Source organism: Hibiscus syriacus, unplaced genomic scaffold, assembly GCF_006381635.1.
Source record: "Hibiscus syriacus cultivar Baekdansim isolate YM2019G1 unplaced genomic scaffold, ASM638163v2 tig00110647_pilon, whole genome shotgun sequence".
NCBI classification, from domain to species: Eukaryota; Viridiplantae; Streptophyta; class Magnoliopsida; order Malvales; family Malvaceae; genus Hibiscus; species Hibiscus syriacus.
In genome coordinates, this window is record NW_024062811.1 from 428769 (window position 1) to 449437 (window position 20669).

The following is a 20669-nucleotide window of genomic DNA, read 5'->3' on the forward strand; positions in this document are numbered from 1 at the left end:
AAATGTGTTAGATAAACAAGGTAAAGAAAACAAATAAGATAAAGATAATAAAATAAAAGGGAAAAAATAAAATAAATAAAATAAATAAATAAGATAAGGAAAAAATAGTAAAGTAATAATTATATATAGTAATATTTAAAAAAGGAAAAAAAAATATATATATACATCAAAGTATTAATAAAATAAATAAGCTATATATATATATACAACAAATATTTAAAAATAGAAAATCTACCCTCTCACTTCACCGAAAGTGGAGGGTTTTAGTCAGAAATAAGACAAAAAGAGGAAAGTGGGAGAGACTTTAGTTAGAAATAAAACAAAAAAAATGAGCTCTCTAAGTTAGTAGCATATAAAATAATGTTTAATATAAATAATAATAAAGACACAAGATTTTAAAAATAATAATATAATAATGAATAAAAAAGCGAAAATAATAAAAAATAATTATATATATATATATATATATATATAATTATAAGATATATTACGTAAATAAATAAATAATCAAATAAAAATAATTAAGAATATATATATATATATATATATTAATAATAGGTATATAAATAAACTATTAAAAGTATAAAAAATATATAACTAGATAAAGATAATTACAATATATATAGTAATAATAGACTTATAAGTAAAATATTAAAGAAATATATATATATAAATAATAATAAAATATAGTAAAAAATCAAATGAAAATAATTTAATATATATATATATACGTATAATAATAACATGAATAATAAAAATAAATGAATAAAATATCCATATAATAAATAAAGGAACTAATATAGATTTTTAAAAAGCTCTTCTCCTCCTTTAACCGAAAATCAACCCGGTTTTTCAAAATAAGCCTCGGGGAAACGTAGATCTAAGAGAAAATATCTCGGTTCCCTTGTGTTCATTGGCCCTTTCAAAGTAAAAACGGAAAAGAAGTGAAACAAGTCACATGCAAGCGAGAATCGAAGCAATATAGTTAAAAATACCTCTTTTATTTTTCTGTTGAAAATTACAAGCGAATCTTTGGGGCTTATTGCATATTTGCTTTGGGTATTTTGTGTGTGTGCATAATCCCGTATGATAATCGTGTCTCTTGGTGTGGTAATTACAAGGCTTATTTATAGTACTAAAAAACCTTATTTTAGACTAGTATTTGAGTCTTAATTCAACTCTATTTTAGACTAGTATCTGATTTCTAATTCAATTCTTCTTTTTTGATTACATGAAGACTCCTCGATTGGCAGGACAAAATCTGGTGTCTTCACACTGGTTCTTGCATAAAGGAAATGACCATTTCCCTTGGACCTAGAGATGATGTAAATTGTCCCGTTTTTGGTTTAGACATCGTTGGAGGATACGCCCGCCTATTGGCTATTGCAACCCCACCTTTTTAAACTCTAGCAGCCCAATTTTTCGTCATTTCCATTTAATGCTGTAAGTATACAAAAAAACCATTTATAATTATGTCATTTATTCTTATAGAGCTGATATTATCATGGGGTGATAAAATCATATAAATTGAATAAGGTTGATTACAAAATCAAAACATCGGTCAGATTACAATAGGATTTTGAATTTTATTCTGATTAATAGAGTCAACTTGGTAAAATGTTAATGCAACGACAATTGTGCTGCAATAGCCTTGGGGTATTTTAACTAGTTTGCACCAAGAAGATTAAGCCGCACAGTGACTAGCCTTGGCAAAATTTGATGCAATGGGTTTTATTGTTTTAAGTCTTAAAGAAGCTTCTACCTGTTCCAATCATGCTTATTGCTTAGCATAGTTATCAGATTGGAATGGGACCAAAACTCATTCAGCAGCTTCTCTTTAGGCAGTCATTACTTCATTTGTATATTTCTATAGATTCCCCACTGACGAAAAGAACGATTAACTAAAGGTATGGGCAGAGGATTACTATTCGCTGAATGTCAGCTTCAAAATATGCTCTTTGAGAAAAAGAATATCTTTCTCCAGGACAAAGGAAAATAAACCAAAAAAATTTACACAGCTGTTTTTATAGCATTTCCCTTAGAGTTTTATTTTTCAAATATTATTTTACTACACAATTTGCGCTTGGCCTCCTCAACCTCTTGAATTGTCCAAATCGCCCTTTCGAGTTTTCAATTTGGATCTATCATTGGTTGCAAGACGTCATTTGCGGGTTTTCATCTTGAACCCACCTTATTTTGTTCTTTTTGTTCTTTTTTTTTTCATTTTTTTCAATTTAGGGCGCCCTTTCGGGTTTTCACCCTAAACGTTTTTCAGTTTTTGTTCTTTTTTGTTTTTTCTTTCTCCAACTTAGGACGCCCTTTCGGGTTTTCATCCTAAGCGAAGTATTTCTTGATTGCATCCGAATTGATGGGATGTGGCAGTTCGGGCCCGTCCATTTCAGTCAGGACAAGGGCTCCTCCGGAGAAGGCCTTTTTCAAGACATAAGGTCTCTCCTAATTTGGCGTCTATTTTCCTCGGAAATCTTTCTGAACTGGCAAAATTCTTTTCAGCACCAGATCTCCTTCACGGAATATTATCGGGCGTACCTTCTTGTCATGTGCTCGAATCATTCGTTTCTAATAGATTTGACCATGGTGATCATATCTGGATTGCTCCCATTCTGCGTCATCCAATTTAATTTATATCAAGACCCATAATGATGGAATTTCTACTTCAATAGGCAGCACTGCTTTCATTCCATAGGCTAGTGAAAATGGGGTTGCCCCAGTTGAGGTTCGTACCGAGGTTCGGTAAACGAACAAAGCGAAAGACAACTTCTCATGCCAGTCCTTGTAGGTCTCGGTCGTTTTCTCCACTATCTTTTTAATGTTTTTGTTTGCTGCTTCTGCCGCGCGTTCATCTTTGGTCTGTAAGTAGTAGAATTGTGATGTTTTATGTTGAATTGCTCGCAAGCAGCCTTCATCATTTTATTGTTCAAGTTTGTAGCATTATCGGTAATGATCCTTTCAGGTAAACCATACCGACATATGATCTCTTTCTTCAAAAACTTGCAAATAACAGATTGAGTGACATTGACATAAGAAGCAGCCTCTACCCACTTAGTGAAATAATCGATAGCTACAAGGATGAAACGATGACCATTCGAAGCCTTAGGATGGATTTGCCCAATAACATCCATGCCCCACATAGAGAAAGACCATATTGATGTCATGACATGAAGCGGATGAGGTGGAACATTTATTTTATCTCCGTAAATATGACATTTTCTAGCGTAGTTGATGCAATCACTTTCCAGTGTGGACCAGAAATATCCGCATCTCATTATCTGTCTCGACATCATTTGTCCATTTGCATGTGCTCCACAAACTCCATCATGTACTTCTTCCATTATCATTTTTGCCTCTTCAACATCGACGCACCTTAACAGAACTTGGTTATGGCTTTTCTTGTACAAGACCTCCCCATCAAGGACGTATCCAGCTGCCATCCTTCTAATGGTTCTTTTATCGGTCTCAGTGGTTTCCTCTGTATAACTTCGATGCCTGATATACTGCAAAATGTCGTAGTACCAAGGCTTGGTGTCTTTCACTTATTCAATCTGGTAGCAATGAGCCGGGTACTCATACGACTGCATGTCAATTGGCATCATTTCAGATTCCCCGCCAAGTTTGAATGCGGCTGCCAAGGTAGCCAAAGCATCAGCCATTTGATTTTCTTCTCTTGGCACATAGTGGAAGGTGACTTCATCGAATTTTTCGAGTAAATCCAATATTAACTTCTGGTATTCCATCAGTTTTGTATCTTTGGTTTCCCATTCTCCACGGAGCTGATAGATTACTAATGCTGAATCTCCGTATATTTGCAAGGTCTTTACATTTTGCCCCAGTGCAACTCGAATTCCCAAGACACAGGCTTCATACTTTGCCATGTTGTTGGTACAATCGAAGTTCAGTCTGCTGGTAAATGGGTAGTGACTCCCTTCTGGAGAGATCAGTATTGCCCCGATACCATGTCCTAGTGCATTTGATGCCCCATCGAAATACATTCTCCAGGAACTATCTGTTGAAGTATTTGTTTCTTCTAAGGATAAAGTCATCAAGTCTTCGTCTGGGAAATCAAAATTTAAGGGCTCATAACTTTCATCGGTTCTACTTGCCAAGAAATCTGATATGGCACTCCCTTTGATTGCTTTCTGATTCACGTACTCGATGTCGAATTCAGACAATAGCATATGTCATCGAGCTAATCTTCCAGATAGAGCGGGTACACTCATCATGTATTTTAGTGGATCTAGTTTGGAAATCAACCAAGTAGTGTGATACAACATGTATTGTCGGAGTCTTTTTGCGGCCCAGACTAAAGCACAACAAACCTTCTCGATAGGAGGATATCTGACCTCGCAATCGGTGAACTTCTTGCTCAGATAGTAGATGGCTCTTTCCTTTCTTCCAGATTCGTCATGTTGACCCCGGACACACCCCATTGAGCTCTCGAATATGGATAGATACAAGAACAGAGGTTTGTCTGGGATGGGGGACATTAAGATTGGAGAATTAGACAGGTACTCCTTCATTTTCTTGAATGCAGTCTGACGGTTTTCATCCCATACTCCAGGGCTGTTCTTTCGGAGAAGGCGAAAGATTGTATCATATTTATCGGTTAACTAAGATATGAACCGAGCTATATAATTCAATCTGCCCAGAAAACCTCGGACCTCTTTTTGTGTTTGAGGTGGTGGTAGATTCTGGATAGCCTTAACTTTGTCAGGATCAACCTCAATGCCTCTTATGCTGACCACGAAGCCTAACAGTTTTCCGGATATTACCCTGAAGGTACACTTGCTAGGGTTCAGTCGTAACTGGAACTTCCTCAATCTCTGGAAGAGCTTTCTCAAATGCTCGATATATTCATTCTCGATCTGTACCTTGATATTCATATCGTCGACATAAACCTCGATTTCTTTATGCATCATGTCGTAGAACAAGATCACCATAGCTCTCTAATAGTAAAGTAGTAATTATATATAGTAATATTTAAAAAAGGAAAAAATATATATATATACATCAAAGTATTAATAAAATAAATAAGCTATATATATATATACAACAAATATTTAAAAATAGAAAATCTACCCTCTCACTTCACCGAAAGTGGGGGGTTTTAGTCAGAAATAAGACAAAAAGAGGAAAGTGGGAGAGACTTTAGTTAGAAATAAAACAAAATAAATGAGCTCTCTAAGTTAGTAGCATATAAAATAATGTTTAATAATAATAATAATAAAGACACAAGATTTTAAAAATAATAATATAATAATGAATAAAAAAGCGAAAAATATATATATATATATATATATATAAAATTATAAGATATATTACGTAAATAAATAAATAATCAAATAAAAATAATTAAGAATATATATATATATATATATATATATATTAATAATAGGTATATAAATAAACTATTAAAAGTATAAAAAAAATATATAACTAGATAAAGATAATTACAATATATATAGTAATAATAGACTTATAAGTAAAATATTAAAGAAATATATATATATAATAATAATAAAATAGTAAAAATCAAATGAAAATAATTTAATATATATATATATATATACGTATAATAATAACATGAATAATAAAAATAAATGAATAAAATATCCATATAATAAATAAAGGAACTAATATAGATTTTTAAAAAGCTCTTCTCCTCCTTTAACCGAAAATCAACCCGGTTTTTCAAAATAAGCCTCGGGGAAACGTAGATCTAAGAGAAAATATCTCGGTTCCCTTGTGTTCATTGGCCCTTTCAAAGTAAAAACGGAAAAGAAGTGAAACAAGTCACATCCAAGCGAGAATCGAAGCAATATAGTTAAAAATACCTCTTTTATTTTTCTGTTGAAAATTACAAGCGAATCTTTGGGGCTTATTGCATATTTGCTTTGGGTATTTTGTGTGTGCATAATCCCGTATGATAATCGTGTCTCTTGGTGTGGTAATTACAAGGCTTATTTATAGTACTAAAAAACCTTATTTTAGACTAGTATTTGAGTCTTAATTCAACTCTATTTTAGACTAGTATCTGATTTCTAATTCAATTCTTCTTTTTGATTACATGAAGACTCCTCGATTGGCAGGACAAAATCTGGTGTCTTCACACTGGTTCTTGCATAAAGGAAATGACCATTTCCCTTGGACCCAGAGATGATGTAAATTGTCCCGTTTTTGGTTTAGACATCGTTGGAGGATACGCCCGCCTATTGGCTATTGCAACCCCACCTTTTTAAACTCTAGCAGCCCAATTTTTCGTCATTTCCATTTAATGCTGTAAGTATACAAAAAAACCATTTATAATTATGTCATTTATTCTTATAGAGCTGATATTATCATGGGGTGATAAAATCATATAAATTGAATAAGGTTGATTACAAAATCAAAACATCGGTCAGATTACAATGGGATTTTGAATTTTATTCTGATTAATAGAGTCAACTTGGTAAAATGTTGATGCAACGGCAATTGTGCTGCAATAGCCTTGGGGTATTTTAACTATTTTGCACCAAGAAGATTAAGCCGCACAGTGACTAGCCTTGGCAAAATTTGATGCAATGGGTTTTATTGTTTTAAGTCTTAAAGAAGCTTCTACCTGTTCCAATCATGCTTATTGCTTAGCATAGTTATCAGATTGGAATGGGACCAAAACTCATTCAACAGCTTCTCTTTAGGCAGTCATTACTTCATTTGTATATTTCTATAGATTCCCCACTGACGAAAAGAACGATTAACTAAAGGTATGGGCAGAGGATTACTATTCGCTGAATGTCAACTTCAAAATATGCTCTTTGAGAAAAAGAATATCTTTCTCCAGGAAAAAGGAAAATAAACCAAAAAAATTTACACAGCTGTTTTTATAGCATTTCCCTTAGGTCCCGTTTGGTTCGCGTAATTATTCATTCCTAGGGGGAATGTTTTTTTCCGGGTTGAAGATACCCACGTTTGGTTTCTCTACATTCCCAAATATCAGTCAAAAATTAATACCAACAGTGTTTCTTTCCCCTGTTTCTTTGGGAATGTTAGTCCCCCATCTCCCTTAGGTATTTTCTTATTCCCGTCCCCTGCTTCCTAAAATATCCTTCTCCCCGCTTGGTTCTGCTGAAACAAATTATTTTCTTCTTCAATTTGACGTTTATTTCTGCTTATGGCGTATTATGGTTTTTGCTTGGAGCCCTTCTAAAGATGAGAATTCCTTCCCCTGCTGATGACGAGAAGAAGCTTAAAGCCTAGCAATTCTCTCAGGTATTTCATTATTCCCGTTCCTCCTTGTCTAAAATATCCTTCTCCCTTCGTTCTGGTTAATCCTCTGAAATTTCCGCCATGATTGATTTTCGTCCGCCTTCGTCGCCGCTCCCCCTAAAAAGCTGAAAGCGATCAAGCAAGAATGTGAGTTTATATAAAAAGCACAACCCAAGGTACCATCAAGAACTGATGATAAAATCACTATGATTGAAATTGCTTCTCTGTGTGTTTTGTTGTTTTCGGTGTAAAACAAGGCAACTTTCACTCAAACAGTGCACAACCATAGAACCAAAACTGGGTTTTTTTCCTCAAATATTCTTTGTAAAGTGAGTTGTTATCATCTCCTTCTTTGTTTTTACTTCTTTATTTGTATGTTTTCCTTTTCTATTAATAGTAAAATCTGGAATTTGTAAGCAACAGAGTGTTTAAGCAATGGGGTTTAATCTAGTGTTTGTTCAAAGCCTGTGATTATTGCATGTGGAAGCTGATGTTGGATAATTTGTTTTAGGTTTGGTTGACGATGTTTCTGCGTTTGGGGCAGATTGGGTGTTTAGATACAGGGAAAATGAATCTTTACTGGAAATTCCTCTTTTTGTTTTTCATCATCACTCTGCTTCTTTGTTTCGGTTCATGATAGTGTTTGCAATTGGAATGCAATATAGGCTAATAGGTTCTTTAGAAGCAAAATCCGAAATCATTTTCTTGACATGAAACGCTACATCGATGCCACAACCTGGAAGTTTTGTAGTCCAAGGCACCGAATTGGGGAATAGATGGTGGATAGGACCGAGGGCGGAATCCAGTTCTTTGTTATCTGTGAAAGAGAGACTAATGCAGGCTATTGGATATTTGAAGGAATCTACAAAAGATACAGATGTCCTCATACAAATCTGGGTGCCTGTAAAAAGAGGAGGGAAACATGTACTTATGACCGAATGTCAGCCTTACTCGCTCAATACGAATTGCAAGAGTCTCGAAATCTTTAGAGATGTCTCCGAATCCTACAACTTCTCAACCGAACAGGATTCAAAGTAATCTGTTGAGTTGCCTGGCAGTGTCTTTTTAGGGAAGTTACCTGAGTGGACACCTGATGTTCGTTTCTTCATAAGCGATAAATATCCACGTATTAGTTTTGCACAAAAATACAATGTTGGTGGATCTCTTGCTCTTCCTGTTTTTGAGCGGGGGGGGGGACGGAACTTGCTTGGGTGTTGTTGAGGTCGTCACAACTACTCAAAAGATTAATTATCACCCGGAACTTGAACACGTCTGCAAAGCTCTTGAGGTCTCTTCTTTTTCCTTCATAATCTTCATGTCTTTCGTTTATCATCTGATATGCTGATCCTTTAACCGTTAAACAACTCAGGAGAGTTTATTGGTCGAGGGTTTCAAATATACCTCATGAGTCGTTTTAGCATCGTAGACATCTTTGTAGCTGCTAAATTCGGATTGCGTCTGCTTATGCAACTTTCTGATTCTATGATTGCTTGTTGTATGTGATGTGTTGTGCCGCTGTCATACTTCATAGTCATCCATTACGGATTTTTCGTATTTTAATACACCAATTGTCCCTGGTTTTTCTCATTTTTCTTCATTTTCATAATAACAACTTTGTTGCATGCCATATATAGTAATTTAATTTAATTTTTTAGACATAGAAAAAACCTTTCATTAAAGCCAATGGTCATGTATTTGTTTATTAATGTTACTCACTTGTCACCTATAAGGCCCTCTTCTATCCTCATGTTCTGGTTTAAATAAATTGTATCTATTCGCAGGTTGTTGATCTAAGGAGCTCACACGGCTTCACTCCGCCTGGTGTTGAGGTAAAGACAAAGGCATCTTAAGCCTATAGTTCCAACTGTTTAAAATTTTTGTCGTTCTTTTCTGAGACAAAGCAACTCCTCTGGTTTCACAAACTTGTAACGAGTTGTATCAAGCTGCATTTCCTGACATAGTAGAGGTTCTAAGATCCATCTGCAAGAGATATAAGCTGCCATTGGCTTTAACATGGGCACCGTGCCTCAATCAAGGTACAAGTGGATGCCGACATTCTGACGAGAACTTTTATCGTTGCGTTTCCACCTTGGATTCCGCTTGCTTCGTGGCTGATGAAGGTCTTTCGGGCTTCCTAGAAGTGTGCTCCGAGCATCACCTGTTTCGAGGCCAAGGAATAGTTGGCAGAGCATTTACAACAAACAAGCAATGCTTCGCAACTGATATAACTGCCTTCAGTAAGACGAATTATCCTCTCTCTCACCCAGCAAGGATGTTCGGATTGCGTGCTTCTGTAGCTGTAATAAACATTTGCACCTCTACAATGCAATCATTGTTGCAGGTAGACTTGCTGTAACAAACACTTGCACCTCTACAATGGTATGCAATTGTTGTTTGCAAATTAGAACAGTAAGATATCTAATGGATATAATCTACTTTGACACGACAATTAGCTTTAGGCTCTTCAGTTAAAGGGTGTGTTATGGTTTAGCTTAAATCATCTGCAGCATGATTATATATATATATATATATATATATATATATATATATATATATATATATATATATATATATATATATATATATATATATATATATATATATATATATATATATTTGTTATATCCTTTAGAGGTATCGATACCCCAGCAGTTATTGTGTGGAAAATATTACCCAACAGAATCATCGTCATGATCGATTCAATATCATAGTGAAAGTTAAAAATCCCTAATATTGAACATGATATATTTTTATATAAATTATGTTGAAGTAAAATTTTAATATATTTTAAAAATAAATTATGTAAAATTTAATATTAATTAAAATTAAAATAATACATTATATATTTAAATAATAAAATAATATATTATCGATGAATTTTTATATAAATAATTTTTATTTAAATATATTATCGATGAATTTTTATATAAATAATTTTTATTTAAATATTTAGAATTTTACTTGTTAAAAAATAAATATAGAACAAGGACAATTTGGTAAAATATACATTCCAATAATCTTTTATTCCTTCAACCAAACACTATAATCTTACATTCCTGACAAACCAACCAAACACAGTAATGTAACATTCCCAGTAATCCTATTCCCTGGTAATCTTTTATTCCCACTGGTAATCTTATATTCCGTGAACCAAATGCACCGTTAGAGTTTTAATTTTCAAATATTATTTTACTACACAATTTGCGCTTGGCCTCCTCAACCTTTTGTTACTTTTATTATTCTCTTCGTCACTCTTTCGCTTGCTCTCATTTGGTGGGTTTCCAAGTGAAAGCTAAACCAAGGTTTATAACTCTCTCTTGCTCTCATTCTCCTTTAATGTTTGCTGCTGTAAATTGATCGCTGGTTTTCGATCCTTTAGGTTCAAGAATTTCAGGTTTTTTTCTGCTTCAGATTTGGTTTGTAGTGGTTATTGTCGTTATTTACCGTGTCATATTTAAGTTTAGTTGGTTTACTTTGTTGGGTTTGTTTTACTGGATTCATTTCTATAGGTTTCTGTTTTTAATTAGCTTAAGAGTTTGATAGAGTTGTATTTCTTAAAGCTTGCTGTTGCCGGTGGAAACTGGAATTTTAAATTGCAAATCTTGGACATGAAAAGACTAATAGGGCTAGTATATGACTATCAGTATACTGTAACTGGTTACTTTCTTTCTTGGTTTAGCAATCTTTTTATCCCTGACTTATAATTTCTCTTTACATAATTGCTATATGGATTAGGTTGTCGTTAAATCTGCGGAACTCTTGTTTGGCCTCCATCAAAACTTCACTTCATGGTTTGGGCCTAATTTTTAATTAGAGCTTGAACCTTTAAAGTTTATAAAAGAAGTAATAAAGGTGTGGTCTTGTCAAGTATACCAACCCTGCACTTTCTCCGGTTCTCTCATCTTGTTGGAATACCACTATTTGTCTAAAAAAATACTTAAGCATCTGATTCCACTGTTAGTTTTTAATAAGAACAATACTTTTTGGGGTTTTTTTGTTCCCTAGCTTTTGGACTTTTTCCCTAGGGAGTGGTGGTGGGTGGCAACGGGGTAGCTCCTTACAATGAGAATGTGTTGGTCGGTACTGGTCTTTTCGATTGGTATAAATAACTACCTAGTGAGAACGACTTCATTATGAGGTTCTCTGAGGTAATAAAAGCCTAAATATTTGGATAGTGAAAGAATACTGAAAGCCATAATATATACATTATTTTGAGCTGGATAGAATTTTCATATTCTTTTAAGCTGGCATATATTGAATAAAGAGCTTCTTTTCTGGCCGTGTTTTGTCTATTTAGTAGTTAAATGGTTGGTCATTGTGTATGTAAGGCGCTAGATTTAACATGTTCCAGAAGAAGGGAAAAGGCTGAAGTGGTTGTTAAGACTGAATATTTTGCTGCATGCATTTTTAAGAGATTTTGATCTTCTTTCTTGTTGCCTGTTTTCTGCACCTAGCTGCGTATAGATTTTCTGTGAAATTTTGTCACCATTATGGTTGCCTAGATTTCATCTTTTTGTTACTATAACTCTTCTTCCAAGTAAGTTGCTCAATACTAAAGTTCACATTTCTTTCAGTGAGTCCCAGTTGCTTCTCTTTTAGAGTGTGTAATTTAGTAGCAGCTCAGCAATTTACCCTGCACCAGAAATATATGTGAGGTTTTCCATTTGACGATCGACATCTAAGTAAAGAGCCATGGAAAAGGAGAATAATACAGCTGTGCCATCATCTGCTACTGCTAGAGTTCGGCACGGTAAACGTCCAATGAGGTTGGTTACTCAAATACTAATATGTTTTGCATGTTTCCTTTTTCATGTCTATGATCATTGTTCCTGATAAAATTCAAACATTCTATCAGGTTGTTCCAGAACCTAAAGCAAATGGTGGAAATTTTCTTGCTGATGACCGTAACAAATACAAATCAATGTGGATCCAAACACACTCTACTATGATTGGGGGTTTCGCATTAATTGTCGACATGGGTCATCTCTATATTACAGCTATGGTGGTGGTTATCCAAATATTTATGCCAAAAGAGCTTTTCAATCTACTTAGGAAAGCTCATGAAGGTAGACATCTTCCAGGATTTAGGCTGTTAAATTGGTTAGATTACTACCTTTATCTTCCATACGGCGACCAATACTTCTGTGCCATAGAAATTACTCTAAAATCTTACTTGCTTTTACCTGATCAGAATGTTCTTCGTTTTATGAGAACAGGCACTTCTTCTTCACTGCAATGTTTTTTGTTTATGGCCGCCTTCTTAGCCAACCACTTGTCAATACTGTAACTTGGGACAAGTTTTTGTATCAGTTTGTTAGCAGCCTTGTCAAGTATCATATGGCTATCTGTTACTTCTTGTACATTGCATGTTTGTTAAGAATGTTGTCAAGAATTCATCTATTAATATCTTAAATTTCAATTTTGACGGAAGTGGAACTAGATGTTCTCAATTTCTGTAAATATGTTATTTTCTCATATGTTGTATGGTTTTCTTGTTATTACATATAACTATTGATATCCTCATTATTATTATTTGGCTTTTGGGATTAGGTTTCATGTGGTCGTGGGATCGAGTCCCACGGTGGGCAATTCATAATTGCCGGAGATCTTCCACGGAAGTTGCTCTTAACCTAACGTTGGGGGCAGCCTACTACCATTACTCCTCCTTACCCCATTACATATGGGAATAGGGTCAGTTAATTTTTTTTTTCATGTGGTTTATTCTTACATTGAAGAAGAAGATGTACAAGTATCAATTTGGCCAGTATGCATGGACACATGATTCTGATTGTGGTATTCACACAGTCATCCTTTACTGTGGCCAATATCTTTGAAGGAATTTTCTGGTAACTTTTCTTTCTCAGACATCCTTTACTAAATTTACCTGCCTAGGTTCATTGTGTACCAGATGTGCACATACATGTGTTTATGGTTGAAAAAGGAAAATAAAAAGTTCTAAAGGGTAAATTATCTCATTAATAACACGTAATCTGTTACCATCACCGAGCCACTGATGTAGTGATAAATGACTTTTGTTGCTGAAGTCCTTGTTGGCACTAGGTCTTGGGTTCAAACCTGGGCAACCCCTTCCCCCACCCCTTGGTAAAAAAAATTTGTAAACTGTCACCTCTTAAGATTTGCATCATTAATTGCATGCTTTTTGTATTATTGACTGTATTCTCTCTGTACTCTTCATCTCACTGAACCATAAGTACTTTCTTTTTTCCAGGTTTCTTTTTCCAGCATCACTTATTGTCATCAATGACATTTTTACTTATATCTTTGGTTTCTTCTTTGGAAGAACCCCATTAATCAAATTATCGCCTAAGAAAACATGGGAGGGGTTTATTGGAGTGTCTGTTACAACTATCATCTCTACATTTGTGGTGAGCATAGTATTGCCATATTGGAGTTCTCTCCATCTGGTATGTGATAAGGGTATCATTTATCTTAAGCCATTTTTACATCAATACATAAGAAATTCACTAGTTATATGCGGAATGAAATAATTCAGGTTACTAGTAAATATTCAGGTTAATCAGGATCTGTATGAAAAGATTATTCCAGTGGCAGTCCGTTCTTACTTATTGCATGTCTGATCTAGCAATTTTAGCATGACTGATACTTCTAGTTGAATTCATCATGGGGCCTGTCATTTTCTCTATTCATTTCTTTTTCTTCTTTTTTTCAGTGGTACTAACTTCAGGATTCATAGTTGTCATTTTATATTCCTAGACCAGTTTAATAGATTACATTTAAGCTATGCACTGATGACATCCTTCTGAAGATCATTTGCGCATAATTTATCAAACGTGTTCTCTTTGGCATTCATGTGAAAAATTCATCCTGAACCTGTAATCGAAAGATCTAATGCTAATGCTTTGATTAATTGTGCTGAATCAAGAATATTATTAGCACTTTTTATTTATGCATATATGTATGTAATATTCATAATTTTATTTTGCTTCAAGAACGGGAGCACATGCTTTCGGTGGAACTGGGAAAATTGTATTTTGTGCCTGTTGTTTGATGTATAGACTTTCATTCTAGTACTTATCATAAACATGGAGTGAGTTTCTGCATATGCAGCTTGCAAATATCTTGGGTCATTTCCAGTGGCTAACCTGTCCAAGAAAGGTAATTATTGGATTCAACCACTTTGACCCTTCAATAAGCATGATGATTCCTTTCCCGAAAACTTAGTGTGCGAGGGTAATGCTTGCAGGATTTATCAACTGGTTGGCTTCAATGTGACCCAGGTCCATTGTTGAAGCCTGAGAATTATATCTTACCAGGATGGATTTCGCAATGGGTGAGCTTAATTATTTGTCTCTGAATTTATCGTCCTAATTATTCCTTTTAGTTGGTAAGGTTTGGTTTTCTTGGAAGAAAGGATTACACTTTTAAGTTTACCATGAAAAAAATCACTTAAAATTCCTGGTCTGATGGTTCTAAACCCCTGTTTAAAGGGGAAAGACTAGATGTTTGAATTGTGATGGACAATCAATAGAAAAGTTATCCTTCTTTGGATATGTATCTTACTCAACAATTAACCATATCAACAGATGAGATGCCATATTTCTCATTCCTGCTAGTTAAAGATTACAAGCCTTTTAAAATCTTTAGCGTCTTTATCAATGCCTGTCGATTATTATCACCTCAGCTCAAAGTGCTTGAGTTCTTTTAACTCTTGTGGCCAAATTCCAAGGCTGGGAACTTTATAATGGATGAATGTGGTTGCTGATGGATTGGATATGTTAAAACGCTAGTTATCTCATTGAAAACTCAAAATGCTATTGTCTTGGCTACAATGTTATATCACTTGTTATACTTTTTCTTGGGCAGTTTCCTTGGAAAGAGATCTCTGTTTTGCCTGTTCAGTGGCATGCTTTATGCTTTGGTTTGTTTGCATCAATTATAGCACCTTTTGGGGGATTTTTTGCAAGTGGTTTTAAAAGAGCTTTTAAGTTCAAGGTGTGGTCTCCTTTCCTATTCTCTTTCCCCCCCCCCTTTTTTTATATCTTTCTTTAAGATACCGACTCAAAGTATCTTATGTTAACTCCCACGTCTGATATTGGAACAGGATTTTGGTGATAGTATTCCTGGGCATGGTGGAATTACAGATAGAATGGATTGTCAGGTGAGAAATTGGGGCCTTGTAACTTCGTTCATCGTTTTCAACTAAATGTCGTGTCTTTATATGTAAGCTAGATATACTGATATTTTAGCTGTTACAAATGGAAAGAGGGAAAAAGTGAGTGGAAGGATGGATCATGAACTCTTTTACTAATTTATATCCCGAGGGTTGTTAAGTGGTAAAGGTCCCAATGGATATATGCAGCTCTGGCTTGTATGACCATTCAATGTAGATAGTGATGGCAGTATTCGCATATATCTATCACCAGTCGTTTGTTGTGCGTCAAGGTATCTCAGTTGAAATGATCTTGGATCAGGTAAATTTATACTGTCATATCATATGTTCTTCGACCCATCACCATAAAATAAATGATGTTATAACTTATAAGTTGTGTTAATATGTATGCAGATATTGACAAATCTTACATTCGAAGAGCAGCAAAGTCTTTATAAAGCTGGGGCAGATCTTGCAGGAAAGACTTGAACATTCTTAAATATGTGAGCACAATTCTGTGCAAGTTACCCTCTCTTACTTTCCCCCATAATATATGGCTTGCCTATCGTGGTTTAATTTGTAACAGCAAAAGGAGGAAAAGAAAATGCTGTTTATGGTCTTTGTTGCGTTTCATGTTTTCTCCATTCAAATATTTTTAGGCAGAAAGTGTTCGTTTTGCGCTCACTCTGTATAGTATATGTTAAGCCAATTAATTATTAATTGCCTCATTATATGTATAACATTTTCGTTTTTAAATTCAGAATTGGAATATGGATTGCTGCATTCTGTCTTCATAGAGTATGCATGTTATTGTTAGTCAATATCCTCTTTCTAAAGGATATATTTGTCTGATAGGATGTGCATATTCTCTCCATTCAATTTTGGGACGTGGTTTTGATATCATTTGTCCCAGGATCATTATCATCTTCCCAATAGACATGTCTAATAGTTTATATAGTGTCATCGTTTACAAACTTAAGGACTCTCTTTTCCTTTTTGACATGGGATTAATGTTCTACACTTGTCCTAGACGTAAAATTATTCGCTTCCCAATATTACATTAGCTCTTTAATTGTAGAAAAATATCACCCTGGTACCTGTCGATTGGTATCTGTTTTGCAAAGTATTCATTTGTGTGCAAAGATCAAGGTTCAGATAGGTGTATTTAAGGGCGACAAACCCTTTCGGAATATGTAAATGTTTAAAAGTGGCAATTTTAAGTTATGATTTTATAATCCGGTTCATCAGGGCTGGGTTGGGTATTGATACTGACCAAAGATGCATCTGGTGCAGAAGAATACTAGGTAGTTGATAAATTGAAACGCTTTTTCAATTTAACTTGATTTAGTCATCATATTTCAAGAGTAGATATGATATTGCAATGCAGCCTTGGTGCATGCTAGGTTCACGGTAATCCCAGAAAACATGACTAGAGTCCTTAGGTTATTGTTGAGTTAATCAATCGATGAAATAACCAAGAGGGAGGGTGAATTGGCAATAAAAATTTTGGTGGAAGTTTTTGCAGAAAATAGAAAATAATTACATAGCGATTTAGAGTGGTTATACTTTCTCAACCAAAGTCTACGTCCACTACCTTAGCTATCCACACTAAGAATTTTCCAACAAATTCACTAATTTGTTCTTTCTGACAAAGAGTAACCTTACAACTCCCTCAAGAATTATACCACAAATTCTTGAGAACACTCTCTCCCAAAGAGAAATATACAAATTTGCAAACTTACAGAAAAACCTCACAAGGCAATATGTTTGCACAATTCTAAAACAAAGAAAGAACACTCAAGAATAAGACAATTGAGCACAATAAGTGTTTTTGAAAGCAAAAATGAATATTGAATGAAATAGGCTTGAAAATGTTCAAACTTGAGGTTTAATGCTTTCTCTTTGATTCTCTAGCTTCTCTTCTTGATTGTTGTTGATCAAAGGCTCCTAAGCTTGTTTAAATACACCTTGAATTGATTCTGAATATTGGGGATCATTGGTGAAGTCAATAGAGCCATTATTGTGTAATTATCATTTAAAAAATATGGTTGGGAGTGTGGGTGTATCGGTACACCATTAAGGTGCATCGGTACATTGTGTGTAAAATTCAAATATTCCGATCGTTATAAGACTTAGTGCATCGGTAAACTTGGGGTGCATCGGTACACTAATTACGTTCGATGTTTCAAAAGAGCCAGGAGTGCATCGATGCATGGTCTGTGTATCGGTACACAAAATGCATTCGATGTTTCAATAAATTCAAGAGTGCATCGATGCATGGATGTGCATCAGTACACAAAATGCATTCGAAATAGGGTGTGCACCAATACATCAAATAGTGCATCGGTACATCCCTTTGAAAATTTAATTTTTGGCTCGATTTTGATTCGAAATACTTTGTAAAATTGTTTCAAAAATAATTTAAATTTAAAACACAATTTTACACTTTAGTAAGGATTGAAATTGATCTTTGAAAAACTTGGAGTAATATTTTGAAATTTGAATAATTGAATCGAATATACTTTGAAAAAGATTGTAAAATCTTAAAATTCATTTATACTTAATTTGTTATATTGAAACATCAAAATGTTTTCAATAGTTGTGTTAAGAAGGAAATGACATTGTACACATCCATTTTCGTCCGGAGCTTAGTTTTTGAAAATATTTTTGAAATATAATATAAAGTTTTTAGAAAACGCCTTTTGAAAACATATAATATATACTTTTTAAAAAAATCGATTTTCGAAAATATAGTTTTGAAAACGATTTTCGAAAATATATATATCATATAGTTTTGAAAACATATATATAATATATAGTTTTTGAAAATATGTTGAAAATATATATAATATATAGTTTTGAAAACATTTTTGAGAATATATATAATATATAGTTTGAAAATCATTTTTTGAATATATATATAATGTATAGTTTTGAAAGCCTTTTTTGAAAATATAAATAATATTAGTTTTTTATACTATAGCTTTTATTTACATTATTTATTTCCTTTCTATTTTATTTATTTATTTTGTTTGTTTTATTTTTCAGGCCCGAAAAAAGGTCCAAATCCAAGTCCAGCAAAATCTAGTCGGGTAAAAAGGCCTGACCTATCCTACACCCGATTAGGGTTCTTAGGTTTAGTAATAGAGCCGCACATATGGCGCGTGGAAGTCACGCGCGAAGCGTGAAAATTGGAGGCCAACGGTCGACGAAGACTGGGACTGAACCGTCCCGAAGATCCCAGACGAACATCATGCGTGAGATCAAATCAGAGCAATTATCTCAACAAAACAACAACCCATAAACCCCACTCCTTTTGGGGCTCAAAACGACCAAAATCGGGGCTATAAAAAGCCCCGGTGAGGCCAAGCAGCGAAACACAACCAATAAGGGAGGCATCACTGTTGAGTTAATCGATCGATAGAATTGGCCAAGAGGGGGGTGAATTGGCAATAAAAAATTTGGTGGAAGCTTTTGCAGAAAATTGAAAATACTTGCACAACGATTTAGAGTGGTTCGACTTTCTCAACCAAAGTCTAAGTCCACTACCTTAGCTTCCACACTAAGGATTTTCCAACAAATTCACTAATTTGTTCTTTCTTTTAAGGACAAAGAGTAACCTTACAACTCCCTCAAGAATTATACCCCAAATTCTTGAGCACACTCTTTTTCAAAGAGAAATACACAAATTTGCAAACTTACAAGGAAAACTTCACAAGATAGATTGTTTGCACAATTCTAGAACAAAGAAAGAACACTCAAGGATAAATACAATAGAGCACAAATGGTGTTCTTGAAAGCACAATGAATATTGAATGAAAAATAGGCTTGAAGTGCTAAAACAATGAGTTTGATGCTTTCTCTTTGATTCTCTCTCAATTCTTGATAATTGTTGTTTCTTATTTTTGATCAATGGCTTCTAAGCTTGTTTAAATACTCCTTTAATTGATTCTGAACGTTGGGGATGATTAGTGGAGTCAATGGAGCCGTTTTAGTGTGAAATCAATTAATAAAACAGCTTGGAGCGTGGGGGGAATCGGTACCCCCTCATGGGGAATCAGTTCCCTAAGTGTAAAATTCAAATATTTAGATCGTTAAACAGGGGGAATCGGTTCCCTCCGAGCATTCTATTTTTCTCGGAGCCAAACCAATCAGGGGGGAATCGGTTCCCTCTGGACAATCTGGAATTTTTGGCTTGAAACGGTTCGAAATACTTTGTAAAATTGTTTTGAAATTATTTTAAGATTAAAACTTAATTTTACACTTGAGTAAGGATTAAAAATGACATTTGAAAGATTTGGAGTAATATTTTGATATTCGAATAATTATATCGAATATACTCGGAAAATCTTTTGGAAAATCTTAAAATTCATTTAACTTAATTTGTTATAACGAAATATCAAAATGTTTTCAACAATCTCACCCTTTTTGATATAACAAAACATTTCAGTAATTTTAAGATTTTGAAATCAATTTTTGAAATTACTCCCCCTTACTCTAACACTTCTCCCCTTTAAAAACACTTTAACATTTTCTCCCCCTTTTTGTTAAATCAAAAAGACCTTTAAAAGATTTTAAATAAGGTTTTGAAATCATTTAGCCAATTGATTTTAAATATATATAGCTTAAGCTGCTAAGATCACAATCAAGAGAAACGTTAGCCATTAGTTTCATAATCAATATTCATAAACAATGTGATATGGCGAAATTGGTCATATATCTAACATGATATAAATGATGCAAGAATGAATAAATTTAACCAAACCAAATATATATAGAAATATAAGTTCAAACATCCATAATCCATCAAACAAATTCAAACATCCAACAATCAAAGTTAAAAACAATCCAAAGTCATTCAAAATATTGAAACAATAAACTTCATTTTCTATTTCAAAGTACTAAAGCAAGACAAAGAATCAAGCATCCGCAGGAGGATCGGGAGGAGGAAAATGAGCTCGCATAGCGGTCATCTCAAGTGAAAGTGCATCAATGCGTTCATTCATAGAAGCGTTGTTCGCGCGCATCTCCCGGAGAATCTCCAATTGAATCTCCAATTGTTGAGCTCCCATTGTGGATAAATGAGACTCTATGGAAGCGAAGCGAGAATCCATGGATGCATACCGGAAATCAAATGTCTCCATAAAGGATTGAAAGTATAGGGGCATTTGATCCTCTGGTCGTGCTTGTTCCTCTGGTGGAACTTGTTCCTCGTACTGTTCTTGCTCATCGTCGGAGTCGTCGGCTTCCGGAGGTTGTTCATGAGAACGAACCCAAA

General features: G+C 34.3%; 2 pseudogenes; both read left to right on the plus strand.

Annotated features, from left to right (window-relative positions):
• Positions 1 to 7986: 7986 nt before the first annotated feature.
• LOC120137057 lies at positions 7987 to 9616 on the plus strand (annotated as a pseudogene).
• Positions 9617 to 10435: 819 nt separating this feature from the next.
• LOC120137031 lies at positions 10436 to 16122 on the plus strand (annotated as a pseudogene).
• Positions 16123 to 20669: the final 4547 nt, after the last annotated feature.